The sequence below is a fragment of the Hemicordylus capensis genome, chromosome 2 (genome assembly GCF_027244095.1).
Source record: "Hemicordylus capensis ecotype Gifberg chromosome 2, rHemCap1.1.pri, whole genome shotgun sequence".
NCBI lineage: Eukaryota > Metazoa > Chordata > Lepidosauria > Squamata > Cordylidae > Hemicordylus > Hemicordylus capensis.
The window spans coordinates 115,282,037-115,303,224 of record NC_069658.1 but is presented as its reverse complement, the minus strand read 5'-3'; the positions used below and the strand labels follow the sequence as shown (position 1 = coordinate 115,303,224).

The following is a 21,188-nucleotide window of genomic DNA, read 5'->3' as shown; positions in this document are numbered from 1 at the left end:
TGGTCAACTCACTGATTGTGTGTGTGTGTTTGAAAAGTAAATAAATACATTTAATTAAATAAACAGTTGTATGGCCTCGGCATTAGGTACTTCTTAAATTGTACTCTGCTTTGGAGCTTACTTCTTGTTTTCTTTTTTGCCTCTCAGTTCAGCAAAATGAAGTTTACCATAAATGTTGGATTACTATGAGTTATTTGGAACTACCCTTGAGGCTACATAAACTACTGGAGTCTGCCAGATGCGCAGATCTCTTTTCTTAAATTAAAAAAGGGCTACAGTTTGATCTGTGTCAATTAACATTGCAATAGTTCTTGCAAGGTATATAAAAAAGTAACAAATGCTCCTTTACACCAACGTTTTCTGAAATTTAACCTTAAATATATTTAAGATTAGACTTTTGGAAGGTTTTCTGATTCTTGATGACTCTACTGAGATATGAGCTGGGACCCCAGAACTGACTGGTTTTGTTAATCATGTTGACAAAACTAAGTACATTAAAGTGTTATCCATATGCTGGTTCACACAGATATTTCCCTTGTAGATCTCAGATATGTGACTTGGAGAGCTGCTAGGGAAATATCTACTGAATTTATGAATTTGTCATTGTCTTCTAGGTTCATATGCAGCCTGATAGTTGATGCTGAATAATAGGTAAAGCATTAATAGCACCAAAAAATGAAGACAAGAGGCAGCATATTTGGAAGAAAGAGGCCAAAACTTTATTAATCAAAGCCAAATGTAAAAGAGAGCATAACTGAATTGGACTCTGCTCCTCCTTCACAGTGCAGGAACTATAGCTTCTTTGAGCTATGATGAAGCTTCTAACTCTAACTTTATTTGGCGATTGCTCCCCAGCCTGAGTGGCATCACAGCTCAGCTTGTACTAAGGTAAAGTGTGCCTTCAAGTCGATTTTGACTCTTGGACCCCACGGAGCCCTGTGGTTTTCTTTCGTAGAATACAGGAGGGGTTTACCATTGCCTCCTCCCACGCAGTATGTGATGATTCCTTTCAGCATCTTTCTATAGCGCTGCTGCCTGATATAGTACCAGCAGGGATTCAAACCGACAGCCTTCTGCTTGTTGGTCAAGCATTTCCCCGCTTCGCCACTTAGTATTAGCCACCTCAAATGTCTGTTGAAGCATCACCCTGCAACACACACCACCCTTTTCAGCCTTTAAAGTTGCTGATGCCCCCATGCAGTGGTTCCCAACCTGGGGGCCTCCAGATATTACTCCCATCAGCCTCATCAGTCCCAGCCACAATGAATTGGGAATCAGGTTGGGAACCACTTACCCCATGCCAGAGAGAAGTCCCATTCAAGGTTCCTCAAGCCACAAAGCCTTTAAGGAATGAGGCTCATTCTCATGCCAAATACTTGCTACTACGATGGCGGTGGCGATGAATATTTATATACCTCTCTTCAACAAAAGTTCTCAAAGCGTTTTACATAGGAAAATAAATAATACATAAATAAGATGGCCCCCTGTCCCCAAAGGGCTCACAATCTAAAAAGAAACATAAGGTAGACACCAGCAACAGCCACTGGAGGGATGCTGTGCTGGGGTTGGATAGGGCCAGTTGCTCTTCCCCTGCTAAATATAAGAGAACCACCACTTTAAAAGGTGTCTGTTTGCTCAATTAGCATGGGGCTCACTTTTTGTGCTCACCTTTCGCTTTCCTATGATTTCCCCAGTCCTGTGCTCTACCTGCTGGTTGTAACAAATGGAACTGTAACTGACTGCGGAGAACAGTGCAAGGTAGGAACATACATAATGTCTGAACAACAGTATATGAGTTCCGGTCTGTAAATGTCTATTAAACCTAATGCCTTGGGGTAGAATAAATAGGGCTACAATTATTCACATATTACATAGGAACATAGAAAGCTCAGCCAGATCATTGTTCTGTCTAGCATTGTCTGTTCCTGCATTCATGTTAAAATTGAACCTGGGCAGGGCCTTCCCTAGGGGGGTGAGGGGCTGGGGGCGAATCAGCATGTGTAGGGCCCCCTTAATATTTCATATGATTATAAAATCGTACTGACTGATGACATACTGTGTAAATAGTGTGAGTGAGCAAGCGAGTGAGTGAGTGAAGTTTTGGGACATGTTGTCCAACCAGCTTCAACATATAGTGCATTTGTAAGTGAAAAACCTTAAAAGCACAACACATGCCCCTTGATTCACAGTTCTAACTCAGGCATTTTGGATCATAAACCAACTTGAGCACAGTGCACTTACAAAAGAAAGAAAGAAAGAAAGAAAGAAAGAAAGAAAGAAAGAAAGAAAGAAAGAAAGAAAGAAAGAAAGAAAGAAAGTTTATTCAGCTCTTTAGGTCTCGACACACAAATAGCCCACATGCATGCACAGAGGCCTTCAAAATGGCCGCTGTGAGCCAAGAGAGGGCCGGAAAGGCCTGAAAACAGGCCAAACCAGCTCCATAAAGACGGGAGGCTGACAGGGGAAGGGGGAGGGGGAAGGGGAGGGGGAAGCATCAGAGACACACACTCCTGTGGCTGTGGCAGCACCTTTTTGAGGCAGCAAAGTTACCCTAGGCCCGGCAGTACATTTAATTTTTTTTTTTTAAAAAAAAATCGAAACCTGGACTGACTCGGACGCGAGCCAAACCGGGAGCGGGGGGGGGGGGGGGCGATGTTTAGGTGTGCACAAAAACAAACATGCCTGGTCCATTCTGGACTCAAACCAAACTTGGCAAACTGGTTTTGTGCACACCCCTAAACAGGCTCTCAGCACAGCCCAGGGCTGCAGGACTGGAGGGGCAGAGAGAGTGCACAGGACTCTCGTGGGCCGCCAGCACATGCCACTCTGCCTCACATCTAGGCTGGAGAGCTTCAGGCAGGGTCAGGGACTGAGGACCCGGGAAGACCTTCAGGAGAACTGCACTGGCAGAGAGGCCCCTGGAAGTATCACCCACCTGCTAAACAGCTGAGAGTTGGCAGCAAGAGAGAGAGAGAGAGAGATCTGAAGCAGCATCGCTACAGACTACAGAGAGCCTTTCTCTCTTGAGGTACAGGCCCATCAATTGCATGGTACAAATAATAAGTGTACTGCTGTACCTGTGTTCAACATAACATGTGAATAACTGTACCTGTGTACAGATCTGTACCTGGGTAAACTGTACACTCGTACAAGTGTTGAACATAATGTGTGAAATGGGCTTTTCTCACAATGAAACGTCCAAAGGTGTAGAACAAGCTTTCTGCTTCATATTAGTTTCTGGGGGGAGTGAATTTAAAGCATGGTTTGTTTAGAGAATGTTAAAGGAACGCAAGCAGCATCTGCTTGCCCATTGAACTGTAACATCCGACATTGGACTTGTGGTGTTCTACACAGATGATTGACAAGTCCCACCTCAGGCATTTCAAGAGAAGCTGTAAAAGGAGAAGCACAAGCCGTTTAATCTCAATGTGAACAAACTCCCCACATAATCAGGCACTTGGAGTATGCTTCTCTATGAATTGCAATCTGTGGTGAACACACCCCTTCCCAGTAAATTGTCTAGTTGTTAAAAGAAGGTGTTTCACTAATATATCATCAAGGAAACAGTAAAACTCCAACAGAAAAATCAGTAATATATAGGGGAGAGAATTATGTGAAGAGTAAATTTCTATATCTGCAGTTACAGACTAGTATGTGATAAAAAGGTTGCTTTGCTGAAACTTTTTCTGCTTCTCCCCCACCCCCACCCCCCCAAAGGGCTCTAATTATTTTAACTGTCCAGTAATGTCATGTTACAGTAACTCATCATCCTGTTTTATCATGTCATTTGCACTTGGTATAACATAGCGACAACATCTGACAGGCCACAAGCTTCCTATAATATTTTCTCTTCACCATGTCCCTGCTTAAGGGTATTTTGGCCATTTGCAAATTGCTTTGTTCCTAGCTTCACACAAGGAATGCAGCCACCTTCTTCTTGAAAATCCTATCACCTGAAGACTTGAAAATATTCGTTTAAAAACCAAGTTCATTGTGTCCTATATCCTCTTTGATCACACAGGGTTTTTCCCCAGGTCTGTGCTGTGCTTAAGTATTCACTGTCTTCAGCTTTAGGATCTCCTGAAATGAATAATATAAACCATGGGTACTTCAAACTTATGGAATCTACTTTTTTTAAAAAAACACCCAGAAACCTAGTTGTTTTACTAGGGGTGTACACAGAACCATTCTGGGAGGTTCGATTCATGTTTGAACTGAACTTGAATTGAACTGCCTCGTCTGCAAGACTCATTAAAACTGGCCGGTGGTTTCAGTTCATGCCCTGAAATTGAGGCAGACTCCCCTTATATATTGTCTGTAGGTCTTTTCCAGCCTATGTGACTATATTTAGAGCTAGGATGTGACCAGTATGTGACTTCTATATTTAGAGCTAGGATGTGACCAGTATGTGACTAGCAATTGGGCAGCTACCTCTTGGAGTCAATGCTCAGGAGCTTCCCAGAGTTGTGTCCTTTGCCAAGAGCTTAGGGATTACTTAGTGCCCCAAAGCATTCTCTTAAAAAATATCTTTGTGGCCTTTTGCACATATCCTTTCCCCCCACCCCGTATTTGGATGACACATAGATGAAATTTGGGGGCAGAGGCAGAAGCTGAATTCACTGAAATGGAAGCTTATTTTGACAATTACAAACATGAAAACAAATTCAAAATGCCAACATTACGAGTAGAAAACTTTCAAAAAATAGTAAAAGCGTTTTCTGAGAGTTCTCCAGGAAAGCTTATAAGTACCAAGCCAATACCAAATGAAACACTAGTTGATTCACCTCTTGGGGTAGAGCACATCCTTTGAATGCAGAATACTCTACATTCAGTCTCTGGCATCTCCAGGTAGGGCTGAGAGATAGGTCAGTATATAACCCTGAATAATTACTGTCAATCAATGTAGACAACACCCACTAGTTAGATCAATGGTGTAATTCAGTAGTGGACAGCTCTCTATGTTCTAGACATTGAGGCTGTGACCATCTAGACAGGTTGTATCGGAGGGAAGTTGTAGATTTTCTGTATTGTTCAGATGTGTGCTTCGTATGGTGTACACATGCTTAAAACTGTGTCAGATTGCCACTTTCTGCAATGTATATGTGTGGGACCAGCAGCAAACCTGTTGGCTTGACAGGTAGCAATCTTTGGTTGCCATTGCCCAGCACTCCAAGAAGACACGAGACACAAAGGTGTTGGTGTAAACAAGGGCCACAATTTTATTTAAACTTCAAGGCAATGTCATTAAAGAACAGGGGTTGGCTCTCTACCCCTACAGTGAGGTAACTAGAGGCATGCACCATCAGGGCATATCTATATAGCATAGGGTGATGCACCTTGGATCCAGGCAGCCCCCATCCTAGGAGCAGGAGCTGCCCATCCTAGCCCATCCTAGCCGGCCTAAGCCAGGCCTCTGCCATAGCAGCAACCCCCGGTAGCCATTCAGCATGTCCGGGGAGCTTAGCCTGACAGAGTAGATTGGTCCAGGCCAGATGTCCCTGAGCCGCACAGCCTCTCTGGAGTTGACCTATCCGACCTATAGCCAAACGCTTACCTGAAGGTGCTCACCAACCTCGGATGTTATCCCCTACCGCACTGTACCTGCCACAGCAGGGGTTAGCCTAGCTTACCAACCACTGCTCACCAACCACTCAAAACCTCTGCCAATCCCTGCTTGAAATCCCCAAGAAATACTCATCCCCTTGGGGGAAAGGTGAACTCCATCCCCTCTAAACAATTCAGGTGCTGAAAAAACTATGTCAGGGTGTGCCAAAGACCCCACCCCTCAAGAGACCAGGCAAAATGTGCCATGTGGGCGTTAACTTGACGTCGGGCCTGTTCAATTTTATAGGGGTCCCTGGTGCCCTTCCAAACTCTACGCTGCAGCATGTTGGACCAAATGATTATAATCCCAGGAAACCATTCCTGAACCTGCACGAGGTCTGCCCGGATGTTATGGATGATGGAAAGCCCTGACTGCGTAACTAAATCGTTCTCATCCATGTGGACCACCAGGATGTCAGGTGGTGGGTTAGCTGACAGGAACTCTTGCAGTATGGGCATGAATTGGGCAATTACCATACCCTGCTAACTGATCCAAGAGATCGATGCCCACTTCCCAAGTCCTAGCTGTTTTCCAGGCAGCGCCCCACATGCAGTCCTGTGGGCCCAGAACACAATCAAATGACCCAGGATGAGGACCTGTACCCTCGTGCCCAGTTGTGCTGCGCCTACAAGGAAAGAACAACCAGTGACCAAAGTCAAACTCTTATTGCACATATCTGTCATGGCCCAGACCTCAGAGTCTGAAGAGTCGGAGGAGGAGCGGGAGGACTTGGTTGGGAGAGCAGGCTCAGAAGCACAGCAGGAGGACTTGGCTGTGAGAACAGACTCTAGAGCTGAGGTGAGGCGGCAGCAGACAGGGGAATCTGAACAACTGGCAGAGATGAGGGCTGAGGAGACTGATCAGGAGGAAGCTGGAATTTCACCTGTGTTAAGAAGACGTCTCAAGAGAAAGGCTCAGTGGAAAACATGCAGGTGCAAGATCTCACAGGAGAGGAAATAGAAATGCTGAGTCAGGAAAGCCTGATTGGCTGCCCTATATCAAGCGGACGCTGTTCCTGAGACGGAACTGTCAGCAATGTTGCCTTCCGCAGACAGTGTTCCTCGTACTTAGAATTGTTCACCTTTTCTTGTTTCAGCCTGTCCTTGTTCTGTTCCTTCTTTGCTCCTTTGTTTCAGTTATTGCTCAGATATTGTAGAGGGGGGTATCTAGTTTAGTTTCAAGGGACTTTATTTTGCTTATACTACTTTATCTTTGACAGTCATTCTTCACTTTCATCTGTGCAGCTAAGCTGCTATTCTTATCTACAGAATTTTCATCTTGACTCACAGAAGTGGAGCTGGAGGAATCGTAAATCCTGTCATGTCAGCCGTGCCAATAGATTTACGACAATATCTCTTGTACATGCCCGACTGCCAAGGGCCAATATGTTGGATGTCCTCACCAGAAAATCCCAGCTGGGGAGCCGCGGTGGCTTCGCCAATGTGGAAAGAGCGAAGAGACAAGCACTCGGTGGAGAACCCCGCTGCTGCCAAGGGTCTGCACACCACCCAGAATGTATATTGGGAGAGGGGCTGCCCATCCTTGTTGACAAACAGGCACCCTGCACTCTGCCCATTCAAGGCCACATAATTCTTTAATGCCAGTACTGGGCACAAAGTTGGGTTGCTGAAGGGGTGCAACACCACAGACTTCCCCCTACCCCTCTGGTCGGTCTTAGAAAACCTAAGCTGCAACCTAACTGAAACTTGTCCCAGGATCCTCTCCCCTAACTGGACCACTCTGGTTGTAGAGCCCCCTTGCCCCCTAGGGAACTTGCACGGAAGGTCCCAAAGAAAATATCCAGCATGGCAGCATGGAAAAGCGACACCTCGTAGGGAGACTGGCAGATGGTGTTGAGGCATTCTATGATGACCTGAATGGCGGGGGGTGTAAGTGTCCTACAGCTGTTTGCCTGTACAGGATGCTCCCTAGCCCAACCTTCCAACATCCTCCTGACCCTGAAGTCTCCTGTGGTGTGCCGAAAACCTTGTGCCTTAGTAAAGAAAGCGACAGTAGCAAGGTAACCCGCCATGGCTCTGGGGGACAAACCCTTATTCTTTAGGGGCACCAAATACTGAATAAGATTCTGGTTGGGGGCCATTCCTGACTCACTTCTACCTGCTCCCTAAAGTCCTGGAAAGCCCTGCACTGCCTACTATATGTGGCCCAGGTGCTTGGAGCCAAGGGCGGCTCTATGTGCTTCTAGGTGCCAAGGCTCCACAGCCAAGGGGGCATCCTGTTGGGTAACGCCTCTGCCTCCAGCACCAGCTGCTGAAAGCGGTGCACCTGGAAACGAGACAGTACATCCGCCAAGCTATTCTGGATGCCTGGCACATGGCAAGCCACAAACATGATGTTATCAATCAGACACACTAACACAAATGCCCTTACTAATGCCATAATTCTGGAGGATCTAGATGGCTGTCGGTTAATGAGGCTCTTCTCACGATTGATGAGAAGAGCCTGGGGAGGGTCCCCGCACAGGAGCAGTCAGTCTGCTCCAGGCGGCCGAAACAGCCGCCCACACGACTGCCGGCTCCATTACGGAGCCGGTGGGGGCTGGGAGGATTGGAGGCCGCATGGCACCTGGAAGCTTCAGCATGCCCTGCATGAGTGTGCAGGGCATGCTACAGAGACTCTCAAGCTGGGAGGCTGCTTTTCAGCCCCTGGTCGGGGGTCTACTCTTGAGCTGCTGTGGCAACTCACTATTGAAAAGCCTGGGTTGGCAGAGCACTCGCTTAGGGGAAGGTTGTTTTAGCGGGTGACCCGCTTTCGTGAGACCGGGCTCAGCTGCAAGCCCAGTGGTTCTCACGGGCATACAAAATCGGGCTAGGCTCCCTTAGCCCGATTTTGTATGACCATTAGAATAGCCTCAATGACTTGTACTGTGACCTGGTTGTCGCAAGGGGGCCGATGCAAACTGGCCGTGCCTCCCATTTGGGCGGTGAGCAGCCTGATTCTTGTGAGCTTTTAAAATATGGTTTCTTTAGCAGGAAAAAGTCCTCAAGCATAAAGCTTTCATAATAGGGCTTGCAAATTCCCAGGTGTCAGGGAGACATGGCAACTTGAAATTTAACCATGGTGCCTAGATTAGGAGAGTTAGAGGTAGAGTAATTTAATTTTTGAAATTTAGTTGTCCAAGGCAGCCCTATCTCTGTTCCAAGTATACTCCTTCTAAAGGAGATAAAGCTAAACCCATTTACCCTCCCCCTCCACAATGGCTCCATAAAGTCCAGCAATTTTGTCAAGTGTCTATTGTGGTTCCCAACATCTATAAACTACTTCAAATCTAGGTTATGGATGTCAGGTTCAGAACGGCAAGTAAGGTGACACTGATGGGTTTGAATGACAGGACCAATGTTGGCATATCCATCCTGACACTGGAAGTCGGGCTCCTGTGTGTGCTTCAGGAACTGGCAATTTGCAGCAATTTTACTTGCCACATTACATGTGAAACCACTTTAAATACTTCACCAAGGGTCGAATGGTAGAGACTAATCCTTTGAAGATTCATTGAGAACATACTTAGAAAAAAAAATGTTTGAAGCTATTGTTGTATGCCCTTTGTAGCTCCAGGGAACGGCTGTCTCACTGATAACCTGTTATATGGCTTGTACTTTCATCTGTAGTTTGTTTACAACTACTTCTCTCTATTCCCAAAAAGTCATTTGGCACGTTTTAACTACAGCATGAGAAAGACTTTCTGTTTAGCAGTAAGGGGTCACATTTTAATAACCAGTTAGTGTATAATTTAATTCTAAGCAGTTTAACAAAACAGCTCATAAGCAGAAAACAAGACAATTTTATAATAAGAGAGAGGTATTACAGGATTTTTAGAATAATGGGATGCCCAAGATAATTATTTAAGCACTGGAGAATCACTGTTGATTTCCATTCAAAAATACTGTTTGTTTTTATTGAAAGCAGCATGCCAAATCCTGATTAAAAGAGATCAGCAAGCAAAGTTCACTGAACTAAATGAGCTGAAGAACGTAGATTTTATATTAGTAATGCAGCATATGCTATCCTTAGAGAAGAATCACAAACACATTTCACCCTTGCTGAAGGTACTTGGAGGCCCTGGACATCCACCTGGAAACATCAGACTCTACGGCCACCTCCATGTTTCAGATGAAGACCTTCTCTGAACACCCAACTTCTGTATTACTCTGTGTGAGGAAAGGTCCAAAACATTATGATTTGCATTCTGGAGGCCACAAGATTCACTATGGCTTTGAATATTCCCAGACATGCATCATGTATGCTGGGCAGTTAAGCATCAGGGGAGATGCAGTTCCTTTTAGGCCTGTAAGTAATTGGGAGAAGAATGTATTTTAGACATCCAAAATATAATTTTCAATCTCCAAAATATATATCTGAACTTAATATTGATCTCTGGATAAATAATTAGTACTAGCTGACCTGGCACAGAGCATCTGCACCCCTAGTTCTCCCTATCTCCCACCCTTCAGCCCCATTTCATTCTTCCCCACCTTTAGCCCCAGTTTGTTCTCCCCCCCAGCCCCAGTTCATTCCCCCTGCCCCAGTTTGTTCTCCCCCCTCCACCAGCTTGTTCTCCCTCGGTGGCAAGCCTGCCTAGCCACCACTTCCCCTCCACAGCAGGCCAGTCTGGCCACCACTTCTCCGTGGCCTGAATTCTACTCCAGGTTTCAAAGTCTGTGCATGTTTCATCTGAAGATATACATCCTGACTAATGCTGCACACGTGCAGCCAAAAGAAATATGCAGGCTGCATTCTTGCTTTGGATTAATGGGCACGTGCACAGGGGTAGGGGACAATATTTGCCAATCTCCACTTTCCCCACAAAGTGCTCGGTGTAACCTGCCAATATGTCCCTGAAGGTCACGCAACCCTCAGGGGTAATTTGTGGGTTGCATCCTGGAGGCCACAAGGTTCACTACAGCTTTGGATATTCCTGGACATGCAGCATGTATGCTAAATAGCATAATTATCAGGGAAGATACAATTCCCCCTGTGGTCCATCTGTGAGCAAAGTTGCCTGATTTGAAACTGATTGCCAAGAAATTTATGACCAACAAAAGGAAGTTCTTTTTCACATAATGCATAATTTAGTTAGTTAGTTAGATTTATACGTCTCCCTACTCCCATAGGACTCAGGGCGGCTTACAAGCAATAACATACACAACAACACAATTTTTAAAAAAATAAATCTTACATAGCCTCATAAACCACAACTCCATACAATACTCATTCCACATGACATAATAATCATGGATTACAAGATCACTCTACAGCCAGCTATTTCAGCGACTGAACACCCAGCGGAACATTTCAGTCTTACATACCTTACGGAAAGCCAACAGATAATGGAGAGCTCTGATATTATCTGGGAGACTGTTCCATAGAGTTGGGGCCACCACTGAGAAGGCTCTGGCTCTCATTGATTGCAATTTAATGTCCCTAGGGCCCGGGATCACCAAGGCATTACTTGTGGCTGATCTCAGGACCCAGCGAGGGACATATTGAGCAAGGCGGTCTTGGAGGTATGGAGGGCCCATACTGTGTAGGGCTTTAAATGCTAAGGTTAATACCTTAAACTTAACCCGGGACTCAAGCAGCAACCAGTGCAACTGAACGAGCAAAGGTGTCACATGTGCTCGCCAAGGTGCCTTAGTAAGGACCCTGGCAGCTGCATTCTGCACCAGTTGCAATCTCCGAGTTAAGTGCAATGGCAGCCTCACATAAAGCGAGTTGCAATAATCTAACCTAGAAGTGACTGTCGCATGGATCACAGTGGCCAAGTCCAGAGGGGACAGATAAGGGGCCAGCCACCGTATTTGGTGTAACTGAAAGAAGCCTTTTCGAGTGACCTCCATGATCTGAGCCTCCATATTCAAAGAGGCATCAAGAATCACGCCCAGGCTCTTCACAGTAGGCTGAGGTATCAAATAAGCACTATCAAGGGTCGGTAATTGAAAACTCTCCTCTGACCTCTTCAGGCCCAGCCACAGAACTTCAGTCTTATCTGGATTAAGCCATAGACGACTTTGCCTCAGCCAGTCTGCAACTGCCTCCAAACACCTGGTCAGCTGGGCTATGGTGTTCTCAGCCCTGCCATCCGTCAGCAGAAAAAGCTGGGTGTCATCCACATATTGGTGGCACCCTAGCCCAAAACACCTCACCAGCTTAGCTAGCGGCCACATATAAAAACTGAACAGCAAGGGTGAGAGAATAGTCCCCTGGGGGACACCACATGTTAGTACCTGACGTGAAGACCTCTCATCGCCCATTGTCACCCTATATCCCTGGTCTTGTAGGAAGGAACACAGCCACAACAAGGCCACACCTCGAATCCCAGCATCAGCTACGTGGTGGACCAGAATATCATGGTCCACAGTGTTGAATGCTGCTGTGAGATCTAACAGCAACAGCAGCGCCAACCCTCCCCTATCAAGCTGGCGATGGAGATCATCAGCTAGGGTGACAAGGACTGTTTCTACCCCACGCCCAGGCCGAAACCCAGACTGGAAGAGCTCGAGAATTGCTGAATCCTCCAAAAAGGTCTGAGGTTGTACTGCTACCGCTTGCTCTATCACTTCACCTAAAAAAGGCAGTAGTTAGCTGGCTCCGAGGCATCCAACGATGGCCTCTTCAAAAGTGGCCTAACAAATGCCTCCTTCAGCTCTCCTGGGAAAATCCAGGGAAAGATTGATAATATTCCCAAGGGAGGTCTGCAACCCCTCCCAGGCAGCCTTCACCAGCCAGGAGGGGCAAGGATCTATGGGACATGTAGCCATCAGACTTTTTTCAACATCGACCTCCGAAAGTTGGTTAAAATTCTCAAAAATTGGCCCGGTAGACAACCACGGAGCCTCCAATTCCTCAATTGCATCAAAAGTGAGGGGGAGGTCCCAGTGGAACAGTGAGATTTTATCTGCAAAAAAGCCCTTAAAAACCTTACAGCCAATACCCATTTCTCTAACTTCATGATCTGTACCAGAAAAATTTGTCAGAGATCGAACTATCTCAAATACTTTAGCTGGCCATGAGCTTGCGGATGCAATGGCAGCCCCAAAAAACTCTTCTTTCATGTCCCTCACTGCTACCTCATAGGACCTCATAAATGATCTATAGGATGATCTCATTGCTTCGTCTTGGATTCTCTTCCAGCCCCGCTCTAATTGTCTGAGACGCCATTTCATCTCCCTCAACTTCGGAGTATACCACGTAGCTGGGTTCCGGGGACATCTCAAAAGACGTTGTGGTGCAATCGTATCAATAGCCTCAGAAAGCCGGCTATTTCAGTTGGCAACTAGGGCATCCAACGAATCATCAAGGGGCATTGGATCCCGTAAAGCATGCTGCAATTTCAACCAGTCCATTAATCTCCTCGGGTGAACATAAACTTGCCTTTCCTCATAATTAACATGGAATTCTCTGCCACAAGATGTAGTGGCAGCCAACAGCCTGGATGGCTTTAAGAGGGTTTTAGATAAATTAATCTTAGACGACAGGCCTATCAATTGCTTCCAGTCTGAGGGCTATAGGTCATGTCCAGCCTCAGAGGCAAGGTGCCTCTAAATACCAGTTGCAAGGGTACGACAGTAGGAGAGAGAGCATGCACATACCTCTTGCCTGTGGGCTCCCCAGAGGGATCTGGTGGGCCACTGTGTGAAACAGAATGCTGGACTAGATGGGTCTTGGGTCTGATCTACCAGGGCTGTTCTTATGTGCCCATGCTTCAAAAGCAGAAACATAGTTGAACACATACTTCTTTTGGCTGCATGTGTGGAGCATAAGTCCGGATGTTGGCCAATGTGTCTAACTCACAGATGAACAAGGCAAGGCTTGTTGGTCATATCCGTTCCCCATGGCTTGTCCCTGACATTGTGGTGCCACCATGTGGTAACTAATTGTTGGATCAGTCAACCTGGGCAAAGCCTTGGTATTCCAGATAAAGCCTGTAAGCTTACATTGTGTGTTCCTTGTTTAGATTATTAGTTAACTTTCTGCTACTGGTTTATAAAGTTCCAATTTTTAAAATGTCATACCTTGTGATAAACTGAAGCCGGCTTCTATATTACATTTTTCATACACAGCCATACATTTGCTAGTATAAATACTATTAATGTGTATGTCCTATATCTAATATAGTGTGCAGACCTAATATAGTGTGTGATCATATTTTTCAGTAGAAAAAAGTTATGGTGGCGGCAGTGAATAGTTGAAAATCTACCCATTCCCTTCTCATTCTATACACGCACCGTGTGATTATCTACTTTAGAGCTATTTGTATTCTGAGGCGAATGCCACTCTGGTGATGGCTTTTAAATGCATCTCCACTACTTATTTAGTAGGTGGAACAGGGCCCCCGTTCCTTATCAACAATAAATTACACTCCTGTTAAACTTGCTGCTAAACAAGGAGTTACACTCCTATTAAAATCCAATTAAACATGCATCACAATTGATGGATGTAATTAGAACAACTGTAGAGGGTAAATGGTTCAAAGCACAGTAAGTGAAAAAAATAGTTTGGTGTCCAAAAGGGAAAATACCCAGTCCCATCAAAGGAAATAGATTCCTTCTCCTGCCTGTTGATGCTTAAACCAAAGATTATGGCTCTTTGGAAGAAAGTCAATATTTTGTTTCTACCATCCAGATGGATGCTACTTTCTCTGACTACACACGAGTGAACTGATTTACACAAATAGAAGTGACTTTGGAAACACAGATGTAGATGCCTGTGTAGCATGTAGAGATGCCTATACAGATTCACATATTTCTGTCCACCTGTGTAATACAATCCTCTATATTCTACACAAGTAATACGGCACATTCCCATTTGTCTCTCTATGAACATTGACATTTATATTTGTATAAGTGCCACTGTGAGTGCATAACAGTGAATGCATAATACTATTTGCACAAAACACTTTAATGTATGCAGCTACTGTAACTCCATGTGGTAATTAACAATTTCAGTCACAGAGAAGTCTACCAAAGGACAGTCAAGTCTGCAAAAATAAACCTATGCTTTCATCCTTAATGGAAAACTGGCATTCTTGAAAGATTCAAAGTCTCAAGTTTTCATGAAAGTGACCAATCTTCTGTTGAACAGGACTTTGTTGCCTAAATTAGCAGCTTTCTATTTTATTTTTACAACAAATCAAATTTATTAATTTATCTTAATAGCTTCAGAGATAATAGAAATTACTTGCTATCCAAGTAAGATTGGCCCAGATTCTCTTTGACAGATGCCACTAACTACATAGAGGAATCATGGGTCTCAGTACCAAATGCAAAGATTGTGCTGTGATAAGAAGGATTAGAAAACATCCTTCAAAAGTTTAAGCTCTTTCTCTGAGAGGAAAAAAGAACCTCAAGGGTAAAATTCTGGCTCATTTGAAGTTAAAGAAACATGGCCATGGATTTGTTTTTTCTCCACCTTTAGAGTTAGAAGTTATTCTAGGGACAACTAAACCAACTAGTACATTATAAAAAGTATATTTAAAGGCTAGAAGCTTTTCTAATATATTAGCTGCCTTCCCACTGTTGGAGATTTTGCAACCTTTATTTTCCCAGTTAGGAATCTTAGGTATTCTGTATAATACAATGCTACAATAATCAACACATTGTCTCCTGATCTTAGTAATGTTTAAGAGATATTCTCCATCTTATGCAGCAACCATTTAGAGCAGTAGAGCCAATACCTTAGCTCATTGATTCAGTTACTTACCAGCCAAATTGCCCAGGAGCCAAATCTTCCCTAGCTTTAATATGACTGCCAGGTTTGGAATCCAGTGTAATATAATGCAAGTTCCATAGTTCTTACAGCTACAGGGAAGGTGGAAGTGGCTTCATTTTCCATTCATATAAGAAATGAAGTTCCTTCACAACCACCCACTTATGCTTGGTGTAGAGGACAACATGAGGGTATTCTGCAGGAAGCCAAATCACCACTGGAACTGGTAGGAAGAGAAAGCCACTACATTTCTGTCCTCATTCAATTTTCTTATTTACAGTCTTCAGTTTTGTCCATGATCTTCACAATGAGCATTTTAAAAAAACAAAAGAAAAAAACCCTCACTTTCTGGGTCGATATTCTGCACCTAAAGTAAAGAGCCTTCTTTGCACGTGAAAATTTATTTAGGAATGGGGAACAAGATGTTAGGAGGATGATGCTACCATCACTATCAGTGTCTCAGAAAGTCAGCTTTCTCACAAAATTGGAATGCTGCAAGAAGGTTGTTAAAAGTCTATGGAATTCTGGCATAATCATAGTTAAGGCATTTAACATGTTCTTGACCAGCTGCAAAAAGAATTTTCTCTAACTGGAGCAGATTAGCAGAAATAGCAGGACAGTATTTATCTTGAATGCCCAAACTGGTCAAGGGATGCCTCCCCACAATTGCTGTTCTTAATGCTCCTGGATTCCTAAATATCTATTACATATATTGAACTTGCCCAATCAATTACAGGCCTCCTCCACTGGAATTTACTGTGTAACATTGTCTTAGTTCTTGTCCTAGACATGCTTGTCTATATGTATATATCTATGTTCAGGCTTGGGGGTGGAGTCTAAGTTAAGCTTCTTATTTGTTGTTCAGAATTCAATCAGGAGGTTCTCTCTCACTTGCATAACAGACTGTTATGTTTGTTAGCTAGTGTTTAAGAAAAAAATAAATGTTCAGGCTTTTGTTAGCAGCAACTAAAACTAAGCTTCCTGTGCAATTACTTGAAGAAGAGGGGTAATCACTCTGCAACAAGCTCTGCTAGTTACAATTAAAATACAAATGTCATTCAAGTCTAAAGCACAGTGCCAAAATGAATTCACCTGCTCAATTGCACCAAAACATCATTCCAGTCACAGTGATACCCCAGAATCACTGATAGAAAGTTCTTTCAAATAAGAAGCACAAATCTTCTTTGCTGCTATAGCAAATAGAGCTACATAATATATAACTTTTATGCACATCACACAGAAGAAAATTTTAAACTTCCTGCTCTGAACTGTCAGCCATATTAAATAAATAAGTCAGAAATCTCTTTCTTGGAAGCCTGTAAAGTGGATAGAATAGAATACATCCTATAGGATAATATGATATAATAAATCCTTAATTTGCTCTTAGTGTTTCCTTAATCCTTAATGTTGCCCAGACTATGAGAAACACCTATATTGGGCAGCAGTGATAAAGGAAGATGCTGAAAGGCATCATCTCATACTGCACGGGAGGAGGCAATAGTATACCCCTCTTGTATTCTACCAAAGACAACACAGGGCTCTGTGGTCGCCAGGAGTTGACACTGACATGACAGCACACTTTACCTTTACCTTCCAGCAGAGGCGCTCTTACCCCAGGACTTGGGAGCCGAAGTCCAGGGCCTCCACAACCCCTGACCCCCCCCCAATCCTCGTTAGTCTGTCCTGAGTGGTGTGGTTTGTTCCCTCAAGAACCTACATGTTTAAAAATGATGATTAACTTGCAGTGGGGAGGGGGGGGGATCCAAAGGCCTTTAAGTCCAGGCTCCAAAATTACCTAGATGCACCTCTGCCTATTAGAACCTTAAGTGGCATGGCCTGGAATCTTAATTCCTTGAAATCTTTCCTTGTGTGAGGTAACTGGTTCTGAAGCAAGCACTTAAAAACAAAACATACCAGAGAGAAGCCTGCCGCCCGCTGCCCTTCTAGGCGGCGTGGCTTGTTTGCCCCACCCCCCACCTAGGAAGAGCACGTGATGCCGGGAGCCTGCTCCCATTGGCCCCGACGTGCCTCCTGGGTGGGGCCTGGAGAAGCGAGCCCACAGCGCACCTGCGCCGACTCAGTCCAACTCTCACAAGCACAGAGAGCGGACGTGTGCTGGCGAGCTCCCAGGCGGTCGTGACCACGTAGCCAGGCCTGGTCGGAGCGGGCTGCACCGGGTGCTGTAGCGGCGGCTGCAGGCTCTTGAGCCGCGCTGCCGAGGGAGGCAACGGGATGGCTGGCCACTCCAAGGGCGGGCTTCTAAGCCCGGCCCTCGGCCACCTCCCTCACATTGCCATGGACGCGGCGCCATTTTGGCCACTCACAGCTAGGCCTGCGTGGGCCTAGTGGGTAGCTGGCCGCGCCAGGTGGCACAAGCCGCACCGGAGCGAGCCCCTGGAGGGCCCGATCGGATGGCTGGCCTCTCGGTGGGCGGGCTTTTAAGCTTGGCCCGCAGCCACCTCCTTTCTGTCTCCGCAGACGCGGCGCCATTGCTGCCACCCGCGGCTAGGCCTGAACAGGCCTTGTGGCTGCCTGCAGCTGGGCCAAGCAGGCCTTGCGCCCTTGCTCCCCTCCCACTTGGCAGGTTTCCTGGGGCATGGCAGGACTTTTTAGTTGAGGTTTGCAGCTTTAGCTGCTCTCGACCCCCACTCCCTTTTTGCTCTGTTTTGGGGGCTGGCAGGGACACAGAAGGCCTCCTAGTTTGGGGCAGTGCACCTCGGTCACTGGACCTAGTGTGGGCCTGACAAGCGTGCATCCTGCCTTGGGCCTCGAGGGCCTGAGGGGCCCTAAGTGGGACCTTGATATGGCGGGCCTTTGTTCCCTGTCCACACTATTCGCTCTTCACTGGATCAGCACACTTCAAGAACACAGCAGGCCGGGTTGGCCCGGCCCGAGGTTTGGAGTACAGGAGAGGGCAGGGGGCAGTGCAAGCCTGTGGGGGGCTGAAGCGGGGAGAGCCTCAGCAGGTGGGAGGACCGGGCTTCCTGGGCACACAAGGGGGTGGACCTGGTACTGGGGAGGAGTCACAGGCGCGGCCTTGAACCGAGTTCTGATACGCTTACGCCCAACAGCAGCAGCCACCTGGGTTCAGGGGGCTGGTGAGGTACCCCGGGAATAGCAGGGGGTTGCACTGACATCTTCTTTGGTACATGGGGTGGTTTCTTTGTGACATGGGCCCAAAGAAGGCCCCAATTAAGAAGGGCGGTAGGCCCGTGCGGCCTGCTAAGAGGCTGCGCATACCAGTAGATTCTTCTTCCGATGACGAGGGGAACCTTGAACTGGGGGCCATCAGAGCGCTTATCACATGCCTCCAGGCCCTAGAGAAGCAATGCGTGGCTCCCATGGGGGATGGGGCAGGGGGTGGCCCGTCTGGGGTACCGACACACCAACATAGAACATCCAGGGTGGCCAACAAAGCAAAACTAATGCAGGGTTTCACTGAACATTTGGCAGCACTCGAAGTGGCCGGGCCACCTACACCTGGCCCAGGAGGAAGCGGGACACCCCAACCTGAGCCCGCGCCGGGCGGCAGTGGTGAGGACCCCAGTGGTGACGGATCTGGCGGAGGTGAGTAATTGCAAGGGGTCTGGCCATGGTGTATGCCATACAGTCCCCCCCTGTAGGCCATATAGGTGGTATCCTGGCCCTATGAACTGGGCATTGCCACACGCCACCTGCAATCAGGTCTGGCAAGGCAGGGTGGGTCACGGGGTGGCCCCGGAGGGTGCCGCCATTGCCCCCCACGGGATGGCTTCACAAACGTGTCCCAATGGACACGCAGGCGATGTGCCAGTACCATTGGGTGATCACCTGCTGCCTATGGTCAAGGAACGTATTTGGAAGGGTGAATGCATGGATATATTCCAGTTGCTTTCCAAAGAGCCTGAGCCGATAGATAAGGGCGGGGTCCAGGGGAAGGACAAGGAGAAGGCTAAGAGGAAACCCATTGAATATAACTGGGCCAATTGGGTGTCAGGGTTCACAGTATACATGGGAGTGGTCACTCAGAAGTACCCTGGAAAGGGCCCTGCACTCATCAAGTACTTTGACATCATTCATAGGGCTTTCATGGACTTCATGGGCAATGCCTGGGAGCGTTACGACCAGGCCTTCAGGGAACATGCCTCGAATGACACAGCTATTTCTTGGAAGAAGCAGCATCCGGAGCTCTGACTCCAGATCATGACTCCCGCCAGGCCTTTGGCCGGGGAACGCACGGACAGTGGACATTTGATTGACACCAGCAGCGTCAGCGGCCTCTGCTGCAGGCTCCCAGGGGGTTCAAAGTCCCCTCATCTGCTGGGAGTGCAATAGAAGTGGGAAGTGCGTCCGCTCCCCGTGCAAATAGAGGCAAGATTGTGGTTGATGTGGAGGCCGACATGCAGGCCTCAATTGCCCATGGACGAAAGCCTACAGAGCAAGGGGGGGCTACCAACATCCCGGGGGGGGGGGAGAGGACCCGAGACCACCCAAGGGGGAAGTGTGGGAAAAGGGCACCAGCCCAATTAGGATTCCGGTACTCCGGCTCCTGTTGCACGACTACCCCGACAGGGAACGTGCACACTACATAGAGGCTGGTTTCACAAAAGGGTTTAGGATACCATGTCAATTCACACGCACCCATAGTATCGCTCGCAATTTAAAACCGATAGATGGTTTGGAACATATAGTGGCTAAGAAAATTGCTAAAGAGGTGGCGCTGTGCAAGGTTTGGGGCCCTTTTCCCCAGCTCCCGCTGCCAACTCTGAGGGTATCCCTGTTGGGCGTGGTTCCCAAGAACAGCTCAGCGCCCTGCACCCAGTTGAGTACCCCTGTGTGAGAAAGAAACGTGGTGAGGGAGGTGTAGAAAGGAATAGTGGTGAGGAATTGGTGACCAGTGAGGGAGCATGGCCTTGTGGAGGGGGGGGTTCACACCCACACCCACCTATCACACATATTTGCGGTAAACCTCGGACCGCCACCTTCCCAGACGTTGAATTGCAGCGCCTGAGTAGCCCATGTGTACAGCCGCGGAGGCTGCACCAATACGGAATGAATGGGAGGATAAATTATGTGTGGGCACACCAGCCATGGCAAACGTCTTCTTCATTACTGCCCAGAATTGAAACTGGGTCAGGTGTCGCCCATCAGCATGGACGATGAGGAACCCCCCCATCTCTCCCCTGACAGACAGGTAGGTTCCCAGTACTCGTACTGGGCACATGCCTTGGTCATCTGCCCCGTGCAGGGTAACCCTTTGGCCTCTGCCCTTCTGGTCTGTCTTTGAAAAGTGGAGATGAAGCACCGCAGAGGAAGGCCGCAGGGTAAGGTCACCCAACGGCAGCTCCCTGTCCGCTGGACTGTGGGCGCCCTTGGGGAACATCTCGCCAACCCTGAAGGCCCCGAAAAAGGCCACCAGGGCTGCAGCCCGCAACAGGGCCTCCTCGTAGGGGGATGAACGAACCCATCCCAGTTCCTGGAAGGCGCGCTGCAGCACCCCTGGTGTGATTGGCCGATGCTGATCGGATTGAGCTGGCATCTCCCTTGCCAGCCCTCCAGCATGTGTCTCACCCTAAAGTCACCCGAGTGGTCTGGAAGCCCCCTGGCCTTCCCAAAGAAAGCCAGCGCAGTCAGATGGTCGACCATGGTGCTTACCGCCAATCCTGGAGATGTACCAGGTACAGCATAAACTGCTCAGGTGGGACAGGCCATGCGTGCTCAATTTCTACCTGTGACCTAAAGTGGAGAAAGGCCCTAACCCTTTTGTCCTAGGCTAACCGGGTCCTGGGTGCTATCGAAGCCTCAATGGCCCTGAAAGCCTCTACACTCCAAGGCTCCACAGCCATTTGGGCACCCTTTTGGGCAGATTGGTGGCTTC

The 21,188-nt window shown here is 47.1% G+C and overlaps 1 long non-coding RNA gene across 5 annotated transcripts in view; it reads left to right on the top strand.

The window, feature by feature from the left end:
- The first annotated feature begins 1,081 nt into the window (after positions 1–1,081).
- The window catches only part of LOC128345647 (uncharacterized), a 79,819-nt gene continuing 59,712 nt past the window's right edge, over positions 1,082–21,188 (top strand). For 4 of the 5 annotated variants that reach the window (XR_008316556.1, XR_008316558.1, XR_008316559.1 and 1 more), the window contains exons 1-2: positions 2,508–3,028; positions 18,785–18,898. This is a non-coding gene — a long non-coding RNA (uncharacterized LOC128345647). Of the gene's footprint in view, positions 1,759–2,507; positions 3,029–18,784; positions 18,899–21,188 lie in introns of those variants that run through there. The other variant, XR_008316557.1, reaches the window with a different exon arrangement.